Here is a 25,554-nt window from a genome sequence, read left to right as displayed (position 1 = left end):
TTAACAATTAGCTGTAATGCAGCAACTTTACTTCAGTCCATTCTCGCCGTGACGAAGTTGCTGACGACGATACTGCTACTGGCTCTTTTCCATATTAATTAGCGAGCACGGAAGTTATTGGCAATGGTATTGGCGTGAGGGTTCTTGATGTTGCTGCAGCCAATATTTCCACCGCCCACCCTCATCACTTGCCACGTGCCGCTAAATAATCACTCCTCCAGTACAGAGCACGCCATCCATGCGTCCGCACTTCACAAAGTCTCACCCCGAGTTTGTGTAGCACACGCTCTGACGTAATATCCTCCCGCGTCCAGAGTCGCCGCTACTCCAACGATACTTATTCGTTGACAAAAACGTAACGTTTCCCTAACATTCCCTCAGCGATTACTCAGCGATATTTACATAATATACATAACTGATTATACAGCAAAATAAACTAATTAATTCCTACATCGTGTACATATAAATTTACATAAAGGTAAAAGCAAGTATATATACAATAATAAATGGTCAAAGAGCACATCGGCATGAAAGTATTACAAAGTGATTAAAAATTTTGGTTGCAGCACTGTGCGACCCCGTTCTGTGCTAAAGACAATTTTAATGTTGTGCATTGAATGTCATTTTTTCTTCTGGTATTGTAATTATGTATTGAACTGTTCCGTTTGAACCGTAGTAGGTTATTCACAGCAAACTGTGAAGCAGTAGTCCATATGTCTAACTTTTACAGGAAGACCTTTAGTGAGCAGCTCATATTGTTCTTAGACCACATGTTGGAGCAATAAACATTGTCTATCATAAAGGTGATATCCTTTTGAACTGCTGTGGATCATTTACAACAAACTCCCTAAGGGAATAATTATCTGTGAAGCACTAGTCAAAATGCCTGGCTCCCTAAACAGATGTCTACAAGGTGATAGTGGGTGAGTACCACACATTATTCTTATAGCACGTTTTTTGCAATGAAGACTTTCTTTCTTGGCCCAGAACATTATTCCATACGACATTATTGAATCAAAATACGCAGAATACGTCAAAATATTGATTTTTCTCTCCCTAAGGTTTGCAATGTTTTGGCGGCCGATGTGACCGAGCGGTTCTAGGCACTACAGTCTGGAACCTCACAACCGCTACGGTACCAGGTTCGAATCCTGCCTCGGGCATGGATGTGTGTAATGTCCTTAGGTTAGTTAGGTTTAAGTAGTTGTAAGTTCTAGGGGACTGATGACCTCAGAAGTTAAGTCCCATAGTGCTGAGAGCCATTTGAACCATTTGCAATGTTTATAACTGTAAATGAGACTGAGCTAAGTTAGTTTAGGAGTTCCAACACGTGCTTTTCTCAGATTATATTTTCGTAAATATGATCACTTAAGAATTTTAAAGTTTCGCCCTGTTTAGTATTTCCTCACTATATGTTACACTTATCATTAGTGTAGTACCTCTAGATATTCAGAACTGAATATTTTGTGTCTTTTTGAAGTTCAAGGTGAGATCATCCGTAGAAAACCAGTCAATGATACTTTTAGGAACGTTGTATACCATTTTTTCTGTTGCTGAATGTATTCTTGGATTCATTACAATACCAGTGTCATCTGCAAAAAGAAATAATTCTGTTGTATATTAGATGGAAGGTTTTTTACATATATAAGAAACAATAGTGAACCAAAGACTGAACCTTGTGTAACCTTGTACATGCTTTCTCCCCAATCGGAACGAAGTCCCCAGACTACATTGGTTGAGTTACTAAATGCAAAGTCCTGAATTCTTTTGGTTAGATATGATATTATTCATTAGTTGGCTACACAATCAATCTCATAGAACCTCAGTTTATCTAGAAGAATATTATGGTTCACACAGTCGAATGCCTTGGGCAGCTAGTGAGAAATACCAACTGTCTCTATTTTGTTGTTTAATACATGTAAAATTTTATGAAAGAAAATAAATGGCAATCTCTATAGAGCAAGTCTTCTGAAATCCAAACTGTGTTTTAGTGACGATATTATTGATGCTCAGGTGAGATGCTATTCCAGAATACATCATCATCTCAAAAATTTTGAAAAATAATGACAGTAGTAAAACAGGTCGGCAGTTATTGTCATTTCTCCTACTGCCTTTCTTAAATATGGTTTTAACAACAGTGTATTTCAGTCTCTCTGGAAAAATGCCTGGACTTAGTGATGCATTACATTTTTCAGATGAGACAGGGCCTATTAGATGGGAACAAATCTTTAGCACTATTGGAAACACCATAAAATCCAGTGGAGCTTCTATTTTTGATAGTATATACTATTTTCTTAATTTCATAAGCAAAAGTTGGTGATACATTCACATAACTGAATTTTATGACAGTTTCGTTTTCAACATACTTCTGTGATTTTTCTCTTTGTGACTGAATTTTATGAGAGTTATTTTTTCAATATACTACTGTGATTTTTAACTTAGACTGTTTGTCCCTATACTGTCAGCCACATTTTAGAAACAATTATTGAATATATTACCTACAAGTGCCTCATCATTTATAGCCCTTCCATTCATTTCAATAGTGATATAATCGTGTTCTGTGGCTGGCTGTCCTGTCTCACGTCTTACTACAGTCCATAGAGAGTTATATCTTGTCGGAATTATTTATACCTAGCATTATCTGTGTGTTCCTCGACTTTTTAACAACTTTTCTTAGTAATTTTTAGCAGTTTTTGTAGTCTGCAATTATTGCAAGAACACTACTTCACTTGCCATCAGATATATTTCATTTTTCCATTCAAAAAAGTGCTTTAACACCTCTAGAGATCCATGTTTTTTTACATGGCAGTTTACTGTCCTTTCATATTAGTATATCCAGAAAACTGTTTTCAGATAATGAAATGAATTTACCATTGAATAGATCAAATTTTATGACAGCATTTGGTTCATTATAAATGTCGTCCCAGGTTATCTCTTGTAAAGAATTATTCTAACTGATTCCCGCTGATGAGTATCTATACCATAAGCCACTATGTTATTTATCCTAACTAAACGTGCTTCAAGATCAGAGAGTACATTTCTTACTGGTAAATAGTTATTTTCCTGCTGTGAGCTTCGTCAAAGGAAACATCATCAGTTAGGTTCCTACTGTCTTTATCCATCCGTGCTGGACAGTTAATAACTGGCATCAAATTGTACAATCCAAATAAGGTTTCTAAATCGTTTTTCCTAACTCAATCCTTTAGAAAATCTTCACTGAAGTCACCACAGACTATTAACTACTTGCTGCTATCTGACAGATAGCATAGTAAAGAATCCAGATTTCTCTTAAACAGTTCAAAATTTCCCGTGGGAATTTGTAGACAATTGTAATTAAAAGTGAACTATTTTTGGTTCAAATGGCTCTGAGCACAATGAGACTTAACATCTGAGGTCATCAGTCCCCTAGAACTTAGAACTATCGAAACCTAACTAACCTAAGAACCTTACACACATCCAAGCCCGAGGCAGGATTCGAAACTGTGACCGTAGCGGTCGCGCGGTTCCAGACTGAAGCGCCTACAACTGCTTGGCCACACCGGCCGGTGAACTATTTTTCAGTATTAATTCAGAAGTACACACTTTTATGTTCTGATCACTACAAAATATACCTGTCTCAATTTTTTGAGCTGTGGTTATTATTAGGTCCATTCAAAAAAGAAACCGACCAGAGGATGCAAAATTAAAACTGCTGAAGGGGTCATAATGCAGCTTACTACGAAAGAAGGTGCGTTCTCTGTAAGAAAGCTGTGGTTCCAAACTCGTCGCTAGGTGGAAGTGGCGGCAAAGCGAGGACGTGGAAGTGTAGAGCACCCATTGCACTCAGTAGTGCTGAACCAGAGAAAGGGCGGCTTCGAAAGAAGAGCAAAGGAGTAAAGTGCGCTTCCTTACTGCGGAAGGAAGTCTGGGAACTGAAATCAACGAATGGCCCCAATGTACGAAGAGCGCTACATGCCCGTTCCAAGGGTCAAGGCGTGGCACAAGCGATTCAATGAAGGACGAATGTCCATGGACGATGACACACAATCTGGAACGCCGCACCACATTACTGATACCGTGGTCCAGCAGGTGAATGCCCTTATTATTGTTGCCCCAGAGGTCGGACTGAGCATCGGTATTTAAAGTATTCCAAGTGAGACTGTGCACGAAAAACACAAGAATGTGCCCAGGTAGCATTTAACAAAGGAAGTTTACTCTTACAGAAATCAAACAAGAAAAAATGGACAACAGAGAACAGATTCTCCATGAAAGGAACGTAAGAGATTTTCACGTTCTATGAGAAAAATTGTCACACTTTGAAAACAGCTCCACGAAGGCGCGAGAGAAAGCGCTGTCTGCCACCGAAGGTTACGGCAAGGTCGGAATGGGTCGCAGTCACAATCGGTGGTAACAGTGGGGCAGGTCTGGCCCTGGTATCGGTCAGTCGTCGATGTGGCTCGTATTCACGGTCGGTTTCAGGCCCGACGTCAGACTGCTGGAGGCAGGCGGCGTCGTAACATGTCGGGCAGTGTTTGCCCTGTGGTATCTGAAGGGCCAGTGGACTTTGCCAGTTTGCCTTCTCTCATGAGGTAGGGACTTTTGAAATAGCGGATCAATTGGATGTGTTATACTTGTTTGCACGTGTGTTGCGTTGTGAGTGTGTTATACTATGAAGTGTCGAGTTATCGTGTTTTTCGGGTGTTTGTAGTTGATGTGAAAGGGATCTGAAACGAGAGAAGAAACGAGGTGATGTGGAGAATTTTCGGAAGATGTGTAGAATGACTGATTTCTCTGTTGGACGAGTGCGGTGATGGTTGGCATGTTGGTATCGTTGCGGATCGTGATGTTTGTGACGAACCAGGATGCGTCTGTTATAATTCTGAGTGCCTTATTTTGGAGGACCTGAGCTCTTTTAAAATGACAGTCTAGTGCCATTCCCCAGACCTCACAGCCATAAAGTAGTGTTGGAAGGACCACTACTTTCCATATATTTAGTTTAGTCCTGGTGGTCTGGCCATTGCCTTTTAGCATTGGGTATTGGCTGTAAATGCTGCTCGAAACTTTTGTTACACGCCTAAGTGATATGGGAGCAATTTGGTATCTATCCTTCGGCCTAAGTACTTTACTTCACTGCACCAGGGGAGGTCCCTACCGTCAATGGATACCTGACTTTTTGGAAGCCTCCTTCTGGTAGTAAACATGACTGCATTACATTTTTCCGCGTTTATTTTTATTTTCCAAGTATTACACCATTGTGTAATTATACCTAAGTGGCTCAGTAAGTAATGTGCTGCATCAGTTAGAGTCGGGTGGCTTGCATAGATGGCCGTATCGTCCGCAAATGCGATGTGGGTGTTGGGATGTTTTGAAAGATCATTCGTATAGAGGCTGCAAAGGAACGTCCCCAAGACAGATCCTTGGTCGGTGGAGGAGGAGGAGGAGGGGGGGGGGGGGGCTTCACGCAGGCGCCGGTCTAATAAAGACCGCTCGGCGTATGGATGCTAGGAAGTTGCCGGCGTCACGTGGCTTCGTGGATGCGAAATAGTCCCTGCTGTGTCCGCTGAGCATGACGCCGCAGCTGCGGATGTAGCAACTGCGTCGGCTGCAGGCGTGTGGCGGTGCGACAAACCGCAGAGCAAAGCTGTGTGGCGTGCATGCTGCGTCATCAGATGCCAGCCATACACTGCACTCCTCTAGCCTTCGGGTGAATTTCTGGTCCCGGGACTCTACCGCTGTAAGGACACGCCCTACACTCGTGTGCTCTTCTTTTGAAGCACCCATTTCTCTGTTTTCAGCACTTCTGAGTTCACTAGGAGATCGATGCGTGCACGTGCTCATTCTGACCCTCTAGTGGCGAGTTTGTGACCTCTGCTCTCTTGAAGGTGTCCCATCTTCCTACGCAGGCAATGGCATTGAGATTTTTCAGGCAGTTCTCATTTTGCATTCTCTGACTCGTTCCTTTTTTCTTTTCTTTTTTTTTTCAATTCTGCTGATCTACAGGATATTAGGTGCGTATTCTCATTATTGACACCTTAGTATGTGCCCACTTCAGTGTGTTAATTCTTTTTTCTCTGCTCCTAGCAGACTTCGCAAACACGTCACATAATTTATCACCTGATGTTCTCTGCACGGTCGTAACCGTGTCACTACGTGGACTACTGGCTCATATACTTCAAGGTACTACCCAACCTAAAATCATATTACTACTTATAGCTACAGTTATTAGTCTGTAAGTTACGTAAATACTGATGTAATGTTATTAATTATTCCGTCCTTAGTCACCAATAAAAATATCTCCACTTGCACCCCTAACATCCTGTATATTGACCAAGTAGTAAAAGACATCAGAGAAAAGGTAAGTAAATTTCATATAGCACAAATAACAACTCTGGAGGTTGCTGGCTACACCACAGTCATGTCAGAGCCGGCAAACGACTTGGAAGACACTTTGAACCGATCAGACAGACGGTAATATACACGACTAGAAAATAGGACTTACAGAAGCTGCAAAATGTCTAAACAAGAATGATTTGACAATACATGCAACGCTGTAGGGGTATACATGACTGAGAGATAGATATCGTCTAGAAGAAAGTTAAAGACGCCTTTGGGAAAACAGAGAAGCTCAGATGACAAGCCAGTAGTAAACAAAAAAGGGAAAGTTGAAAGATAATAGGAATGTCTAGAAGGGCTACACCACGGAAGTGAGCTTGAACAGAATGTTACAAGAAAGGAAGAAGAAGTAAATGAACAGGAAGCGGTGGGTGTGGTACTGTAAGGAGAGTTTGACAGAGCATTGAACCAGACACCATTCTCGTAGAATTATTCAGTTCCTTGGGAGACACAGCCATGATAAAACCACTCCACATGGTGTGCACGAGAGGTGAGGCAGGCGAAACACCCTCAGAATCAAGACTAATATAATAATTCCAATTACAAACAAGTAATGTGCTGACTGGTGTTAATATGACAGAACCGCCAGTTTAATAGCGCACGCTTGCAAAATATTAAGACGTATTATTTACAGAAAAATAGAAAAAGCTAACCTCAGGAAAAATCAGTTTGGGGGGCGAAGAAAAGTAAGAGCAAGAGAGGCAATAATGACCCTATGACTCATCTTAGAAAACAGAGTGAGAAATGTAAATCTACATTTATAGCATTTTAATATTTAGAGAAAATGTTGACTGTAACGCTCTCTTGAAATTCTAAAGGTAGCAGAAATAAAACGTAAGGAGTAAAGGTAATCTACAACTTGAACAGAAACCAAACTGCAGTTATAAGATATTATAGCTTGGAAGAGCAGTCGAGTTTTCATTTGTAGATGTGACGAGTCCTAGTTACCCAATGGAGAGCGCATAGTGATAAGTATATGGGTGCACTAATGACAACACACAGGGCAGTCAATGAAATTGATTATGGGAGCAGGAAAGATTTAATGAGGCTCCAGCGAGAAAGGCAACACTTCTCTATGGGGGAAAAGGTGGTTTGCTTTTGGTATAAATAACGACAGGTAGCAGAGTGAAAGGAAAAAAACGCGAGAATAAACATGAGCGGAGACTCTACTTCGATTGAACGACTTCTACGTGAACGTGCTTCGAAACTCGGTGTACCGAGAACAACACTACAGAGTCACATGAACAAAGACCTTAAGATCAGATCTTGTCGACCGACGTACATAAACGAGTTATCGAATACAGACAGGACTAAGCGAGTTTTAACATGCCGCGCTTTGTTAACTCAATTTACAAACGCAGTGAACCGTACAAAGGTTATTTTGTCAGATGAATGTGTCATTTATCGCGGTTCACGTTCCGTAAAGATTGTCGTTTGGGCCAAACAGAATCCTCAGGTCTCAGTCGAGTTAGAAAGGAACACGCCTCAAGATATGACGTCACATCATTTGGTAGGACTGCACTTTACTGAAGGTATTGTGAATGGCGCAAATTATTTACTCATGTTACAAACATGGTTAATACTTCAGCTTGTCGAAAGGGGTCCCACAGAATGCATATGGGTGCAGCAAGATGGAGCGCCTCCTCGTTACGCTCTTGCAGTACGCAAATTGCTAAATGCTTTCCAGGACAGTGAATAGGTCGTAGTTCACCAAAAGACCAGTTCCACTGAAATGGCCACCAAGAAGACCTGACATCACCACACCTCGCAACTTGTTATGGGAAGTCATTAATGGCCATGTGCAGGGTGACAATTATTGAACTACATGAAATAAAATCGTTGCAACTTTTGAACGGTTTGCGTTAGGAAGTTCAAACTGCACGGCTGGCTGCGGGGCATGTTAGGAATTAGTATGCGCATGCCTGGCGACGAAGCCCACTGTCATTTGGATGGGTTCTTCATATAGTTCAATAACTGTCACCTTGTATATGCAGATTATCATGCTACAAACAAAGAATTGTGAAGTGCTACTAAGGACGCATTTCGTTGTATAATACCAGACATGCTCAAAGATATCTCAAGAAGAACATTGAAACGTGTTTCCAGCATGATGGGAAACATATTGATATATGGGACACTTAATACTCAAGTTATTACTTGCGTTAAAATAAATCAAATCAATTAGCATTCGATACTGGTGGGTAAGGGGACGTCTCGCCCACCCTGTATAGTGTCTTGAAAAGGGGTTGTAAGTGGAACATATCAACATCACAAGGGTAACCTAATACAGAAGAATCAAACCGGACGATGCTGACAGAATTAGATAAGCAAATGGGACGCTAAAATCAGTAGATGAGTTTTGCTATTTTGGTAGCAAAATACACTCCTGGAAATTGAAATAAGAACACCGTGAATTCATTGTCCCAGAAAGGGGAAACTTTATTGACACATTCCTGGGGTCAGATACATCACATGATCACACTGACAGAACCACAGGCACATAGACACAGGCAACAGACCATGCACAATGTCGGCACTAGTACAGTGTATATCCACCTTTCGCAGCAATTCAGGCTGCTATTCTCCCATGGAGACGATCGTAGAGATGCTAGATGTAGTCCTGTGGAACGGCTTGCCATGCCATTTCCACCTGGCGCCTCAGTTGGACCAGCGTTCGTGCTGGACGTGCAGACCGCTTGAGACGACGCTTCATCCAGTCCCAAACATGCTCAATGGGGGACAGATCCGGAGATCTTGCTGGCCAGGGTAGTTGACTTACACCTTCTAGAGCACGTTGGGTGGCACGGAGTACATGCGGATGTGCATTGTCCTGTTGAAACAGCAAGTTCCCTTGCCGGTCTAGGAATGGTAGAACGATGGGTTCGATGACGGTTTGGATGTACCGTGCACTATTCAGTGCCCCCTCGACGATCACCAGAGGTGTACGGCCAGTGTACGAGATCGCTCCCCACACCATGATGCCGGGTGTTGGCCCTGTGTGCCTCGGTCGTATGCAGTCCTGATTGTGGCGCTCACCTGCACGGCGCCAAACACGCATACGACCATCATTGGCACCAAGGCAGAAGCGACTCTCATCGCTGAAGACGACACGTCTCCATTCGTCCCTCCATTCACGCCTGTCGCGACACCACTGGAGGAGGGCTGCACGATGTTGGGGCGTGAGAGGAAGACGGCCTAACGGTGTGCGGGACCGTAGCCCAGCTTCATGGAGACGGTTGCGAATGGTCCTCGCCGATACCCCAGGAGCAACAGTGTCCCTAATTTTGCTGGGAAGTGGCGGTGCGGTCCCCTACGGCTCTACGTAGGATCCTATGGTCTTGGCGTGCATCCGTTCGTCGTTGCGGTCCGGTCCCAGGTCAACGGGCACGTGCACCTTCCGCCGACCACTGGCGACAACATCGATGTACTGTGGAGACCTCACGCCCACGTGTTGAGCAATTCGGCGGTACGTCCACCCGGCCTCCCGCATGCCCACTATACGCCCTCGCTCAAAGTCCGTCAACTGCACATACGGTTCACGTCCACGCTGTCGCGGCATGCTACCAGTGTTAAAGACTGCGATGGAGCTCCGTATGCCACAACAAACTGGCTGACACTGACGGCGGCGGTGCACAAATGCTGCGCAGCTAGCGCCATTCGACGGCCAACACCGCGGTTCCTGGTGTGTCCGCTGTGCCGTGCGTGTGATCATTGCTTGTACAGCCCTCTCGCAGTGTCCGGAGCAAGTATGGTGGGTCTGACACACCGGTGTCAATGTGTTCTTTTTTCCATTTCCAGGAGTGTAATTAAAGATTGCTAATGCAGCGAGGATATAAAACGCAATCTGACAATGGCAAAACAGGAGTTTCAGGAAAACAAATCTGCTAAAATCGAATATAAATTTAAGTATTAGGAAGTCTTTTCTGGAGATGTTTGTCTCGAGAGTAGTTTTGTACAAAAGTGGTACATGGATGATTAGTAGTTCATAGAGGAAACAAACTGAAACTTTTGAAATCTGGTGGTACAGAAGAATACTGAAGAGTACAGGGGTAGACCGAATACTAATGAAGATTCGAACTGTGGAAAACATAAATAATGTACAACTTGACTAAAAGAAGGAATCGGTCGAAACACACATTCTAAAGCCTCAAAGAATCGTCAGTTTAGTAACAGAAAGAAGGGTGTGTGTGTGAGGGGGGGGCGGGGGAGGATGTAGTGGGACAAAGAGGGTATGGCCCCACTATGCATTGTTGCCACTTTATTCAAGCTGGCGGATCCAAGATGGCAGCAATAGATATGGCAATGTTGCAATGACGTTCAAATTCAAAGGCAAGATGGGTCAGTTGAGCTACCTCCACTAACCGAAGCCCTTCCCCTCCTCTCCCACCTCTCCACCCCCAGAAAATGGCGGGAAGTTCAAATTTTGTTAGAAAAAAGGTCACTTGGGCTATCTTTACTAACCTAAGAACATGGTGGGAAAAAAGGTCACTTGGGCTACCTCCACTAACTTAAACCATCCAATCTTAGCTGAGACCATCCCCCCCCCCCCCCCACCAATTCCATTGACGTCAGTATAACACTGGCAACATTTTATCAGCGCCTACGATGGTGAGTCGCTCGACGGTTAGGTCTTCACTGGGCTGCATGTGGAAAGGCATCATGCCAGCAATGGTAAACATATGCGCACAGCCCAGAGGCGTCTCGTGTATGGGACTTGCATGAGTGTGCCACCCGGCGTACTTACCTTGGGGCTTGTAGGGAACAGTTTTCTGCAGTTGACGATAGTTCAAAACCGTTTTTACGTGCATGTTGCCAGTGTTATACTGACGTCACTGGTCATGCTATAGAAATCTGTTTCAATGCTTCCCAGAATAGCACAGGATAGATTATTCCTGGCGCTCCTAACGTGACATGCGAGACAAGTCTAGCTGTGTATGAGTTTACTGTGGCTGATGCATAGCTGCAAGTCCAGTGTCAAGCGAGAGATGACTAACTAGCTACTCACCATCGCAGGTGCAGCTAAAAGGTTCTCAATGTTATACTGACAGCATACAGCTATGTAAATAAGAGCCAAGTGTACCTCACGGAAGTTGTAAAGTGTCACAGAAATAGTTAATGGTCGCCTTTGTAGGAACTTTTGTGATGTCTCAGCATGGAAATTATTCTCCTAACAGGACCTGTTCGCGAAAATAGCCCAAAATGACACCGATTGCATTCTTCCTGATGGTCCTAACATCGCACCACGTCCGTCATGTGTTGCTCTTCCTGGAAATCATTAAGTCCTGCTTTCAGCAAACATCTCTGAAATGCAAACGTTCTCACCGCTACTTAGAGGCTCCTATGTCCCAGCACAAAGGATGTCTTGTGAATGAATGGAGTATTCTGATTGGCTCTAGCTGAATTTAACAGGCAAGTCACTGATGTTGCTGGTGTGGGAGCACTGTCCGCTTTTTCTTTCCGCAAATGAGACTTTCAGCAGCAAAACTATTTTGCACAAATCGCCATATAGCACTGAAAGTTAAAACCTGAAAAAGTATCATACAGACCGTCAAATACAGAAAGACTCTCGCTCAATTACACTGCTCTGCCACTGATAATGGAAGCTTGAATATTTCAGCATGAAACCGATCTCCAACCCAGCAGTATATCACTGCATACCATGTCGATGTAGTAAACATACAATTCGTATCCTGTGCCACAAAAACTATCCCCTTTTGCGTCATGCATATAGCTATCGAATACCAGACATTGTTACATATACCAGACAGACAGCATAAGCACATGCACCATATGTACTCCTCACAGCACTAGATATTTTCCATGACGTTAGGTGCTCATCCACCACAGCCAGTAGTCACAAATCATCCACTCCTGATGCGTGACCAGAGCGCCCACAGCAGACTGAAGGCACTCTCAGAACCGTTATTCAAAGTCGGGCTCGTTTCCCCTCAGCACAAAGGCATTACTGTTTCTCTTCCCGACCTGCTTGCTTGCTTACTTTCTACACCCATCTCCAGACTCTGGGATTACCAGAACATACACAATTTCACATGGTTTGCTAGAATTTCATACCATTTTCACGATATCAAGCACATAGCAAAATCGCCTGCATAGCAGTATCACATGCACAGTATAATTCCAAAAACATAGACTGAAAATTCTTTCTCTAGAAACCCGAAACTTGACCGAGGTACAGCATGCTGTTAACTACTGAGTAACTATGAACTTATTACGTCTGTAAAAACCTTTACGTGAAACCTCCAAAAAAAATAGAGGAAACTGATATTTCCCCTTGTCCATACTGATGTCGGAGATATAACAGATTCCAAATCATCATGATAATTTACATAGTCAACTAGAGTGTTGCTCATAACTAGAGAGCCAGCAAACGTGTCCTCCACCAGTCTTTCACCTGCTACATGCACTCAACAGATACCATAATCGACGTTCTCTCAAGTAATAACGATGGGAAATGTGAAGAAGCAGTCATCGAACAATTTGCAAGGGTTGGAATAATGGTCCAGAGAAACACATATCCATATTGAATATTCTCAAATTTTCATGCGATCACGAAAGCTGTCCAACACATACTAAGTATTAGTTCACTATTCGTCCGTCCAGAGGACGACACATCCCAACAGGCCTTTCCATTCGGGTAGCTCCTGTTGTTAGTGGGAAACATGAATCAATCCCCCACAGGCCACTGCCAGTGCACCAGTCACCTCCTAGGAAACCTCTTCTTTCTGCTATCACAGCATTCCACGTCAGATCCGCACCTTCCTTACAACTGGACATAGTCATTTCCTTTACACATGATGGAACAAAAGCATACACTTTACAAGTAATGATGCTTAAGGTGAACTTATGACACACCCCCTACTACTAAGTATATACTTCACCAACAACTGATTGCTGGCGATACAAAATAATACTGAACGAAACTCAGCGATGGGTGGACATGTCTCATTAGTTTTTCTTGCGAGTGGTGCCACTGTGTCTTAGAAAGAGAGGTGTAATCGTCTTACAAACTGCCAATGTTAAAAAATACGATTGCAAGAACTAATTTACGTTACTGTCACAAGCGGTCTTAGTTCTACAGGTGCACACAAGTATCCATGTTAAAAGCTATACTGGCTTTATAAATCGAGGTATGGTATTACCTCCGAATGAAGTGATTTTTTCCAAACAAATGCCGTGACACTGATTATAGACGGTGATAGCCGAGGTATATATTATCAGACAAACAGTGCCGTTACACGTCGCCGACGGTGCAACATCGTAATAAAGTTACCGAATTTAGAAAGTAATTCGGCTTAGGAATGTGGCACGAAACCGGTATTTGCATCTTTCTCATGCTGCCGCTAGATATTTCTCCAGTATTAGTGATGCATTCTGTCTCGATGCCACATCAGAGGGTCGGTGATATATTATGTTTGTGAGACACTGCACTCCCCATGTATACATCTTGTTGACAGAAGTGCTGTTTAGAGAGTTATTGGTGGTTCAAATGGCTCTGAGCACTATCGGTCTTAACATCTGAGGTCATCAGTCCCCTAGAACTTAGAACTACTTAAACCTACCTAACCTAATGATATCACACACATCCATGCCTGAGGTATGATTCAAACCTGTGAGCATAGCAGTTGCGCGGTTCCGGACTGAAGCGACTAGAACCGCATGGCCACCACGGCCATCAGTTAGTGATGGCATGACGTGTAATTTCACATATCGGACGCCGCTGCTATGCGTTTATATGTTTCCTTGTAAGAGGAATTCTCCATTACTATCATTTTATATAGGACTGGTGTGGGGGTAGTACAATTTCTCAAACGTGATCGGATGTGAACAGTGGACAGTATATATCTTTGGAAAGATATATTGTGCATGTATCACACAGAGCTGATGTTTTAAGGCAGCAGTTTTTTCATTTTACAGTTTGTTACTACCTGCAAGAAGGACGTATTTCATGCACTGGAAATATATTTCTTACACTGGAATATTAACAGTGTTGCATTCCACACAACTGATAGGTTGGACACTCAAGCGATCTAACATTTTAGTCTGTTTTAAGTGCAGAATCTTGTAGCCTTAGGAGTGTGTGTGTTTATGTTCTCTCTTACCAGTAGCCTCCTGGTACTGATCCCAGACACTAGAATAATACTTTAAAATTGATAGTGTGCTTGATTAACATAAAATGCTTCGAACTCCATCTATTTGGAGGTCCATCATGCATAAAAATCATCCGTATCTTGTTCTTCGCAGTCTGCTATTACATCACAACACTTTCAATTTGTTACTTTACACCGATAAGGAGTGCTAACCTCCTCGTCATGGGCGCATCTGGAGAAATCTTGTGCACTTGAATGGGCGAGGACTCGGCAAGCTCCATTCATTCACAAGACGCGCGATGTAGCGGTCTGCTTCTACATCTACATCTACATCCGTACTCCGCAAGCCACCTGACGGTGTGTGGCGGAGGGTACTCTGAGTACCTCTATCGGTTCTCCCTTCTATTCCAGTCTCGTATTGTACGTGGAAAGAAGGATTGTCGGTATGCTTCTGTGTGGGCTCTAATCTCTCTGATTTTATCCTCATGGTCTCTTCGCGAGATATACGTAGGAGGGAGCAATGTACTGCTTGACTCTTCGGTGAAGGTATGTTCTCGAAACTTTAACAAAAGCCCGTACCGAGCTACTGAGCGTCTCTCCTGCAGAGTCTTCCACTGGAGTTTATCTATCATCTCCGTAACGCTTTCGCAATTACTAAATGATCCTGTAACGAAGCGCGCTGCTCTCCGTTGGATCTTCTCTATCTCTTCTATCAACCCTACCTGGTGCGGATCCCACACTGCTGAGCAGTATTCAAGCATTGGGCGAACAAGCGTACTGTAACCTACTTCCTTTGTTGTCGGATTGCATTTCCTTAGGATTCTTCCAATGAATCTCAGTCTGGCATCTGCTTTACCGACGATCAACTTTATATGATCATTCCATTTTAAATCACTCCTAATGCGTACTCCCAGATAATTTATGGAATTAACTGCTTCCAGTTGCTGACCTGCTATTTTGTAGCTAAATGATAAGGGACCTATCTTTCTATGTATTCGCATCACATTACACTTCGCTACATTGAGATTCAATTGCCATTCCGTGCACCATGCGTCAATTCGCTGCAGATCCTCCTGCATTTCAGTACAATTTTCCACTGTTGCAACCTCTCGATACACCAGAGCATCATCTGCAAAAAGCCTCAGTGAACTTCCGATGTCATCCACCAGGTCATTTATGTATATTGTGAATAGCAACGGTCCTATGACACTCCCCTGCGGCACACCTGAAATCACTCTTACTTCGGAAGACTTCTCTCCATTAAGAATGACATGCTGCGTTCTGTTATCTAGGAACTCCTCAATCCAATCACACAATTGATCTGATAGTCCGTATGCTCTTACTTTGTTCATTAAACGACTGTGGGGAACTGTGTCAAACGCCTTGCGGAAGTCAAGAAACACGGCATTTACCTGTGAACCCGTGTCTAAGGCCCTCTGAGTCTCGTGGACGAATAGCGCGAGCTGGGTTTCACACGATCGTCTTTTTCGAAACCCATGCTGATTCCTACAGAGTAGATTTCTAGTCTCCAGAAAAGACATTATACTCGAACATAATACGTGTTCCAAAATTCTACAACTGATCGACGTTAGAGATATAGGTCTATAGTCCTGCACATCTGTTCGACGTCCCTTCTTGAAAACGGGGATGACCTGTGCCCTTTTCCAATCCTTTGGAACGCTTCGCTCTTCTAGAGACCTACGGTACACGGCTGCAAGAAGGGGGGCAAGTTCCTTCGCGTACTCTGTGTAAAATCGAACTGGTATCCCATCAGGACCAGCGGCCTTTCCTCTTTTGAGCGATTTTAATTGTTTCTCTATCCCTCTGTCGTCTACTTCGATATCTACCATTTTGTCAACTGTGCGACAATCTAGAGAAGGAAGGACAGTGCAGTCTTCCTCTGTGAAACAGCTTTGGAAGAAGACATTTAGTATTTCGGCCTTTAGTCTGTCATCCTCTGTTTCAGTACCATTTTGGTCACAGAGTGTCTGGACATTTTGTTTTGATCCACCTACCGCTTTGACATAGGACCAAAATTTCTTAGGATTTTCTGCCAAGTCAGTACATAGAACTTTACTTTCGAATTCATTGAAAGCCTCTCGCATAGCCCTCCTCACACTACATTTCGCTTCGCGTAATTTTTGTTTGTCTGCAAGGCTTTGGCTATGTTTATGTTTGCTGTGAAGTTCCCTTTGCTTCCGCAGCAGTTTTCTAACTCGGTTGTTGTACCACGGTGACTCTTTCCCATCTCTTACGATCTTGCTTGGCACATACTCATGTAACGCATATTGTACCATGGTTTTGAACTTTGTCCACTGATCCTCAACACTATCTGCACTTGAGACAAAACTTTTGAGTTGAGCCGTCAGGTACTCTGTAATCTGCTTTTTGTCACTTTTGCTAAACAGAAAAATCTTCCTACCTTTTTTAATATTTCTATCTACGGCTGAAATCATCGATGCAGTAACCGCTTTATGATAGCTGATTCCCTGTTCTGCTTTAACTGATTCAAATAGTTCGGGTCTGTTTGTCACCAGAAGGTCTAATATATTATCGCCACGAGTCGGTTTTCTGTTTAACTGCTCAAGGTAGTTTTCAGATAAAGCACTTAAAAATATTTCACTGGATTCTTTGTCCCTGCCACCCGTTATGAACGTTTGAGTCTCCCAGTCTATATCCGGAAAATTAAAATCTCCACCCAGAACTATAACATGGTGGGGAAATCTACTCGAAATATTTTCCAAATTATTCTTCAGGTGCTGAGCCACAACAGCTGCTGAGCCCGGGGGCCTATAGAGACATCCAATTACCATGTCTGAGCCTACTTTAACCGTGACCTTCACCCAAATCATTTCACAATTCGAATCTCCGTCAATTTCCTTCGATACTATTGCACTTGTTATCGCTATAAACACGCCACCCCCTTCACTGTCCAGCCTATCTCTGCGGTATACATTCCAATCAGAGTTTAGGATTTCATTACTGTTTACGTCTGGTTTCAGCCAACTTTCTGTTCCTAGTACTATATGGGCGTTGTGACCGTTTATTAATGAGAGCAGTTCTGGGACCTTTCTATAGACGCTCCTGCAGTTTACTATTAGCACATTAATATTGTTATTCCTTGTTGCATTTTGCCTACTCCTGCCTTGCCGCGTCTCAGGAGGCGTTTTGTCGGGCCTAGGGAGGGAATTCTCTAACCTAAAAAAACCCCATGTGCACTCCACACGTACTCCGCTACCCTCGTAGCCGCTTCCGGCGTGTAGTACACGCCTGACCTATTCAGGGGGACCCTACATTTCTCCACCCGATAGCGGAGGTCGAGAAATTTGCACCCCAGCTCTCCGCAGAATCGTCTGAGCCTCTGGTTTAAGCCTTCCACTCGGCTCCAAACCAGAGGACCGCGATCGGTTCTGGGAACGATACTACAAATAGTTAGCTCTGATTCCACCCCGCGAGCGAGGCTTTCCGCCTTCACCAACTCCGCCAACCGCCTGTACGAACTGAGGATGACCTCTGAACCCAGACGGCAAGAGTCATTGGTGCCGACATGAGCAACAATTTGCAGTCGGGTGCACCCAGTGCTCTCTATCGCCGCCGGTAGGGCCTCCTCCACATCTCGGATGAGACCCCCCGGCAAGCAGACAGAGTGAACACTGGCCTTCTTCCCCGACCTTTCCGCTATTTCCCTAAGGGGCTCCATCACCCGCCTAACGTTGGAGCTCCCAATAACTAATAAACCCCTCCCCCCGTGTGCCTGCTCGGGCCTTGCTGAAGGAGCAGCCACATGTCCACTCACAGGCAGAGAGGGCGATGCCACACGGACAGCCTCCACATTGACCCTCCGCCTCGTGCGCCGCGAACGCCGCTGAACCCGCCACTCCCCTTGGGGAGAGGGTGGCCCAACCGCGCCCGGTACCCGCGAAGATGTCTCGACAGCAGGGACAGTGGGTGAAGCATCTAACACCTGGGGTGCACCATGCGACGCACCAGACTCCCCACTGCCGCTACACTCCGAGGCAGCAGCCTGAAGACGGCTGACCGCGGCCATCAACACCCTCAGCTGTTCGCGAAGAGTGGCCAGCTCCTCCTGCGTCCGTACACAGCAGCCACACATCCTATCCATCCTAAGAAATCAATTTACTATAGAGTGTTAATCAACTTTTAACTAGAGTGCTAATTCACTAAAGGCGGTTGATTATTGACTAAACTGTGATTGCTAACCACTTCTTGTAGAAACAAGGAAAATAGCACTACCTGTCTCTGGACGGTATTGAAAACAAACACTAGCACTACTAGCACTATGGCTGACTAAAGGGACTCTCTGACTGTATTCAAAACAAACACGAGATCTATGGAACACTTAATAGCACTCGACTATTAAAGCTTCCTAAAAGCAAAAACACGCAGAAGAAGAAGTGACAAGTAAGAAAAATACAGATAATACTAAAATTAAGGTAGCTCGCTGCACAGCAGACGTGAAGCAGACGGCGGTTAGGGCGACACTTCTGGTCAGTTGCAGATTAAAACGGTAATGGTTCTGCAGGGCGGGTTGGTCAAAGACAGTGCCAGGGGGTCTTTCAGTCTCTAATTTTATCCTAACACTGCAAGAATACTCTCTGACTCCCATCTGCATATGGATAGATCGTAAATTAAGCACAAAGCTCGGGGTACTAGAAATATGTAGAGTGCTGTCTGGTATACTTTGATGATGTATATGTCCGAAAAATAACAATGAATGGACATGCCACATAGTTATCTATCTACATTCGCAATGATACTCGCAAAGTGGACAAGGGGCGGTTTAGCGATGATACTGAAATCGGGAAACATGCTGTCGCATCATTGGTCAGTGTTCAAATTACTGTAAAATTGCTAAAATTGTTTGCACTATCAACTGTGATGATTATTATTACAGTACATCGATGACGTCTTTTCCACCCCATCCATCCACTGGTATGCGGTTGGCTGCCACATAATGATTTACTGAAATTGCTTGTTTGAGATGGAGAAAGAGTTTTGATGGAGGGGCGACACCTTCTGGGGATGGCTACCTCTGAAACAGTGATTGTGTGCATGACTGCAGTAAGAGGAATCAGTTGACCTGGAATGCAGAGCCAGCAGCTGTTCCGTCACTGTGACAGATGAGTTTAAATGTAAAGGTCGTCCATCACCTTCTGACAGCATTTTGGAAATGCTCCACAACTCCGCCAAACTTTTCCAGTTTCCCTATGTGATAACTGTCTTCTATTTAAAATCATCCAATGTGTGTGGTGTAGAATGGTTGCAGCAGGAATAACATGATTTGCGCCATGTGACGTCTAGTTTTGTGTGAGAAGCAATGGATTAGAAGATGTCAATGTCAGTTTAGAACTTGCCACAGATCTCGAAGTCATGGCAGAAAAACCAAAATGTATGGCAGTGTAGAAAGCGTGCTACAGCTAAAAAAAAATGTTTCAAACAACGACACCGTGTCACAGGGTGCGTCTCTTGCCACATGTAGTATAGTTTGTGGGATACGGTCATCCTCCTACAGTACAGGCGATGCACCTTTACACTGGTCTATGCAATTGATTAATAAGTGTATATTTAATAGGATCGTCACATGTGCTCCATGCTGGCATGCAGATGGTATTTGTTTTCGATATATGGGAAGAGAGAAATCCAGTAAAAATCTTATGGAGTTCTCTATTAGATGAAGTTAGTGGAGCTTTTATAGTTCGTAATTTTTCTCTGTTGGATGGTACAGAATGACAATGTAGCATGTTGGGGTGATAGACGTGAATGGGCCCTGAGGGACGCAAAATCTGCTTCAGATTGCAGTTTCTGAAAGTAGTTTGGGGATGCACCACAATATAGTGGCAAAATCCTCGTCCTTCCCACAGTTCCTGTACTGTCTTTTATACTACCTCATGTTGCAGGAGCAGGCTTCGTTTGTCGCTGACCTTACACAATGTACATTGTTGGAAGAGCTATGACAACTTGTTCCCATTTCCACCGAATGGTCAAAACAAGATCCCGTCGCACTTACTCAGGTCTCTCTGTTTCTACATGGGTTGTAGACGGTGGCGGATATAGCTCTCTCCGACATCTGCTCAGTTCAGACTTAAAATGGAATGATCACATGCGCAAATCTGCAAAAAATTGAAGCAGTTGCAATAGACATAGGGTCTATCTAAAATTTTACTGTAGCAGATAGGTTCGAAAAAGGTGACTCGTTTCGAGATATGAGAGTGCCAGAAATATGATTCACTAGTGGCTGTAATCATGAAAGGACCTCTCCATCGGATACAAAACAGGTACGTGCTTGAATGGAAGGATTTGATTCCAAATCATAGACATCATTTCTACTGGAAAGCGTAGCACTAGTGATCTGAAAAGCTAGTGTACATTTCGTACAACCTCAATTGGCACACCATCTACTGTTTGTGATCCTTCTCAAACAACCATCACCTGTAACCCAGATGATGTATCACCAAACCACTGGCGTGGCATCGAGACAAAATACATTACAAATAGTGGAGTAATATCTAGCGGTGGCATGAGGGAGTTACAAATACCAGTTTCAACCTATCTTCCTTAGCCAAATCACTTTCTAAATTCAGTAACTTTATTACGATGTTGCATCATCGGCGACTTGTAACAGCACTGTTGGTCTGATAATATACACCCTGGTGATCACCGTCTATAATCAGTGTCACGGTATTTGTCTGGAAGAAACCACTTCATTCGGAGATAATGCCGTACCTCGATTTATAAAGCTAATGTTAACGTGTCAGGATTGGCCAGGAGGGGAAAGCAGTAGGCACCTGTGGAGGTGAAAAATCAAACATTTTTTTTAACTGCCGTAAAAAAGGAAGTCAGTTCTAGAAAAACCACCGACACTTAATAGGCTGACGCCCAAGAGATTAGGAGAGAGAGCGTCTGGTAGGGTCGAAAGCTGCCAGCAGAAGAGAACGGACGGCGTGTCCGCTTCCAGTTGCTGGCCTCGTTCCCATCCCCACTTGACCACCTCCAAGCCCCCCTGTTGGTCAGCCAAATCGAAGACGCGCAGTTCGGTAGTGTTACCTCGTTAACAACAAGTGAAATTAGCTGCTGATAGTTCAACACATGATTTTCAAAGTGGTTATGTCCGGTTCTGGGCAATGTGACTGAGACACTGCAACAAGCCGCCAGGCAGAATGCACTGACGAACCTCAAGTGTAAAATAAAAACCAGATTTTTATACTAATAGATCCAATCAGTAACGGCCCCCACTGTACACCAGTATAGCTTTTAACATTGATACTTGTGTGCTCCTGTAGAACCAAGACCGCTTGTGAGAGTAACATAAGTTAGTTCTTCCGATCGTATTTTTTAATATCTAGTGGTTTGTAAGACGATTACGCCTCTCTTTCTAAATCACAGTGGCACCACTCGCAAGAAAAACTCATGAGACATGTCCACCAGTCAGTATTATTTCGTATCGCTAGCTATACGTGGCGAAGTATTATACTTAGTAGTAGGGGATGCATGATAAGTTCGCCTATGACTATGGAAATTATCATGATGATGTGGAATCTGTTACATCTTCGACATCAGTATTCACGAGGGGAAATATCAGTTACCTCTATTTTTTTGGAGGTTTCACGTAAAGGTCTTTGCAGACGAAATATATTTCTAGCTATGCAGTACCTTACAGAATGCTGCACCTCGGTAATGTTTTGGGTTTCTAGAGAAATAATTTCCAGTCTATGTTTTTGGAATTATACTGTGCATGTGATACTGCTATGCAGGCGATATTGCTTTGTACTTGATATCTAGAAGTATAGCGAAAACGGTATGATATTCTGGCAAACCATGTGAAAATACACATGTTCTTATATTCCCAGAATCTGGAGATGGCTGTAGAAGTCAAGCAAGCAGGGAGGTTCCAGAAACAGTAACGCCTTTGTGCCAAGGGGAAATGAGCTCGACTATGGCAACAGTTCTGAGAGTGGTTTTGGTCCACTGAGGGCGCTCTGGTCACGTGCTCGGAATCGATGGCTCAAAATGGTTCAAATGGCTCTGAGCATTTTAGGGCTTAACATCTGAGGTCATCAGTCCCCTAGAACTTAGAACTACTTAAACCTAACTAACCTAAGGACATCACACACATCCATGCCCGAGGCAGGATTCGAACCCGCGACCGTAGCGGTCGCGCGGTTCCAGACTGAAGCGCCTAGAACCGCTCGGCCACACCGGCCGGCTAGGGAATCGATGACTTGTGACCATTGGATGTGGTGGATGACCACCCAGCTTTGCGGGAAATATCTAGTGCTGTTAGGAGTATACATGGTGCATGTGCTTATGCTGTCTGTGTTTGTGGTATATGTACGAATGTCTGGCGTTCGATAGCTATATGCATGGTGCAAAAGGGGCGATTTTTTATGGTGCAGGATACTAATTGTGTGTTTACTACTTCGATTTGGTACACGGTGATATATTGTCAGGTTGGACATCAATTTCATGCTGAAATATTCAAACTTCCATCCTCTGTGGCAGAACAGTGTAATTGAGCAAGAGTTTTTCCATATTTTATGGTCTATCGGCTACTTTTGCAGGTTTTAACTTCCAGTGTAATATGCTGATCAGTACAAATTAGTTTTGCTGCTGAAAGCCTCATTTGCAGAAAGATAAAGACGGACAGTGCTCCCATACCAGCAGCATCATTGGTTTGGCTGGTAAATTGAGTAAGAGCCAATCAGAATACTCCATTCGTTCACAAGACATCCTTTGTGCTGGGACATTGGAGCCTCTAAATAGTGGTGAGAACGTTTGCATTTCGGAGATGTTTGTTGAAAGCTGGACGTAACGATTTCCAGGGAGGGTAACACGTGACGGACGTGGTGCAATGTTAGGACGACCAGGAAGAATGCAGTCGGTGTTACTCTGGGCTATTTTCGCGAACAGGTCCTGTTAGGACAAGAATTTCCATGCTGAGACATCACAAAAGCTCCTACATAGGTGACAATTTACAATTTCAGTGAGGTAGATTTTCCTCTTATTTACATAGCTGTGTGACGTCAGTATGACAGTGAGAATCTTTCAGTTACACCTGTGATGGTGAGTAGCTAGTCAGACGTCTCTCGCTTGACACTGGACTTGCAGCTATGCATCAGCCACAGCAAACACATGCACAGCTAGATGCATCTTGCACGTCCCGTTAGTATCGCTAGGAATAATACACCCTGTGCTGTTCTGGGAAGCATTGAAACAGATTTCTATAGCGTGACCTGTGACATCAGTATAACATTGACAACATTTTATCTGCACCTACGATGATGAGTCGCTCGACAATTAGGTCTTCACTGGACCACACGGAGAAAGGCATCAATGGTGAGTGCACCGCCTGGCGTGCGTACCTTGAGCCTCTGTAGGGACGCGTTTTCTGCAGTTAAAGCTTGTTCAAAGTTAAGAGTTGTTTTCATGTCTGTACATCAGTGTACTGCATAATTTCGATAATTTACGAGTAGTTTTCATGTCTGTAGGCTGTCTGTTGTGACCCCTGAACATCAGAGTGAGTGTAATAAATAAACTAGGTGAAATCCATCTCTCACTAAATTGTTACAAAATAAATAAAGTGCACTCCCTCCTCTCTCCAGCAGCTGGACACAGACTGAGTCCATTTCCTACCATTTTCCTCCAGACCACCATGGGACGACAGTGCGTGAACACACTAGATCGAGCTACTGTCTCAAATTGTTTAAATAAAGACTGCCTGCAAAATAAAGACTTATGACCATCCTATCCAGCAGCCCAGCACAGGTTGAGTCCTTTTCCTGCCAATTCCAAGGAAGAGGTGGCGGTCAGATGACTTAAGTTAGTGGAGGTAGCCCAAGTGACCTTTTCCTGTCATGTTCTTAGGCTAGTAAAGGTAGCCCAATTCACCTTTTTTCCGCCAAAATTTGAACTTATCGCCATTTTCTGTGGCGTTAGGAGGGGTTTAGGTTAGTGGACTTAGCCTAATTGACTTATCTTCACGCCAAAATTTGAACTTCCTGCCATGACATCATTGCGATGTTGCCATAGCTATCGCCGCCATCTTGGATCCGCCATTGTATATGGCAGCAATGCAGAGTGGGGCTGCGCTGATGTTATCCCCCTACTGTGAAGGTGGGGGAGCTAAAAATAGTAGAGGGAGGCCTAGAAGGCCGGCCGCGGTGGTCTCGCGGTTCTGGCGCTGCAGTCCGGAACCGCGGGACTGCTACAGTCGCAGGTTCGAATCCTGCCTCGGGCATGGATGTGTGTGATGTCCATAGCTTAGTTAGGTTTAAGTAGTTCAAAGTTCTAGGGGACTAATGACCACAGCAGTTGAGTCCCATAGTGCTCAGAGCCATTTGAATTTGAGGCCTAGACTCAAATACCATAAATAGGATCGAATGGATGTAAGTGGAAGCAAGTATGAAGAGGTGAAGGGATCTGCACATGATAGACTGACTTGGACAGCACCATGATGTCCGTTTCCGGACTGAAGACCACAACAGCAACGAGGTATACCGACGTTCGACATCCTATTACACACTGGTTTCCATAGACCGAAATAAGGAAAGAAAATATAGGGTTAATATCCCATAGAAAACGAGATAATTTCAGACAGGACACCAACTCTTTTTAGCGAATGATAGGGAAGGAACCGTCCATACACTTTCCAAAGAGGCTTGTCGGTTTCGCTTTAAGCTATGTAGGAAAATCACGGAAATTCTACAAAAAAAAATGGCTCTGAGCACTATGGGACTCAACATCTTAGGTCATAAGTCCCCTAGAACTTAGAACTACTTAAACCTAACTAACCTAAGGACATCGCACACACCCATGCCCGAGGCAGGATTCGAACCTGCGACCGTAGCAGTCCCGCGGTTCCGGGTTGCAGCGCCAGAACCGCACGGCCACCGCGGCCGGCGCAATTCTACATATATATGGCCAGAGAGGGAGGGTCTTAAACGATAATCCTGACTAATATGTGTCCATTACCTTATGACTCTGACACCTCGCTCTGTCCCGTAAATCTAAGGAAGAAAAAATTTGTCTGAGCGAAATGGCATAGTAATGAAGTACT

Source organism: Schistocerca gregaria, chromosome 3 (assembly GCF_023897955.1).
Source record: "Schistocerca gregaria isolate iqSchGreg1 chromosome 3, iqSchGreg1.2, whole genome shotgun sequence".
NCBI classification, from domain to species: domain Eukaryota; kingdom Metazoa; phylum Arthropoda; class Insecta; order Orthoptera; family Acrididae; genus Schistocerca; species Schistocerca gregaria.
The sequence above is the reverse complement of the archived record's forward strand: the minus strand, read 5'-3'. Positions refer to the sequence as shown.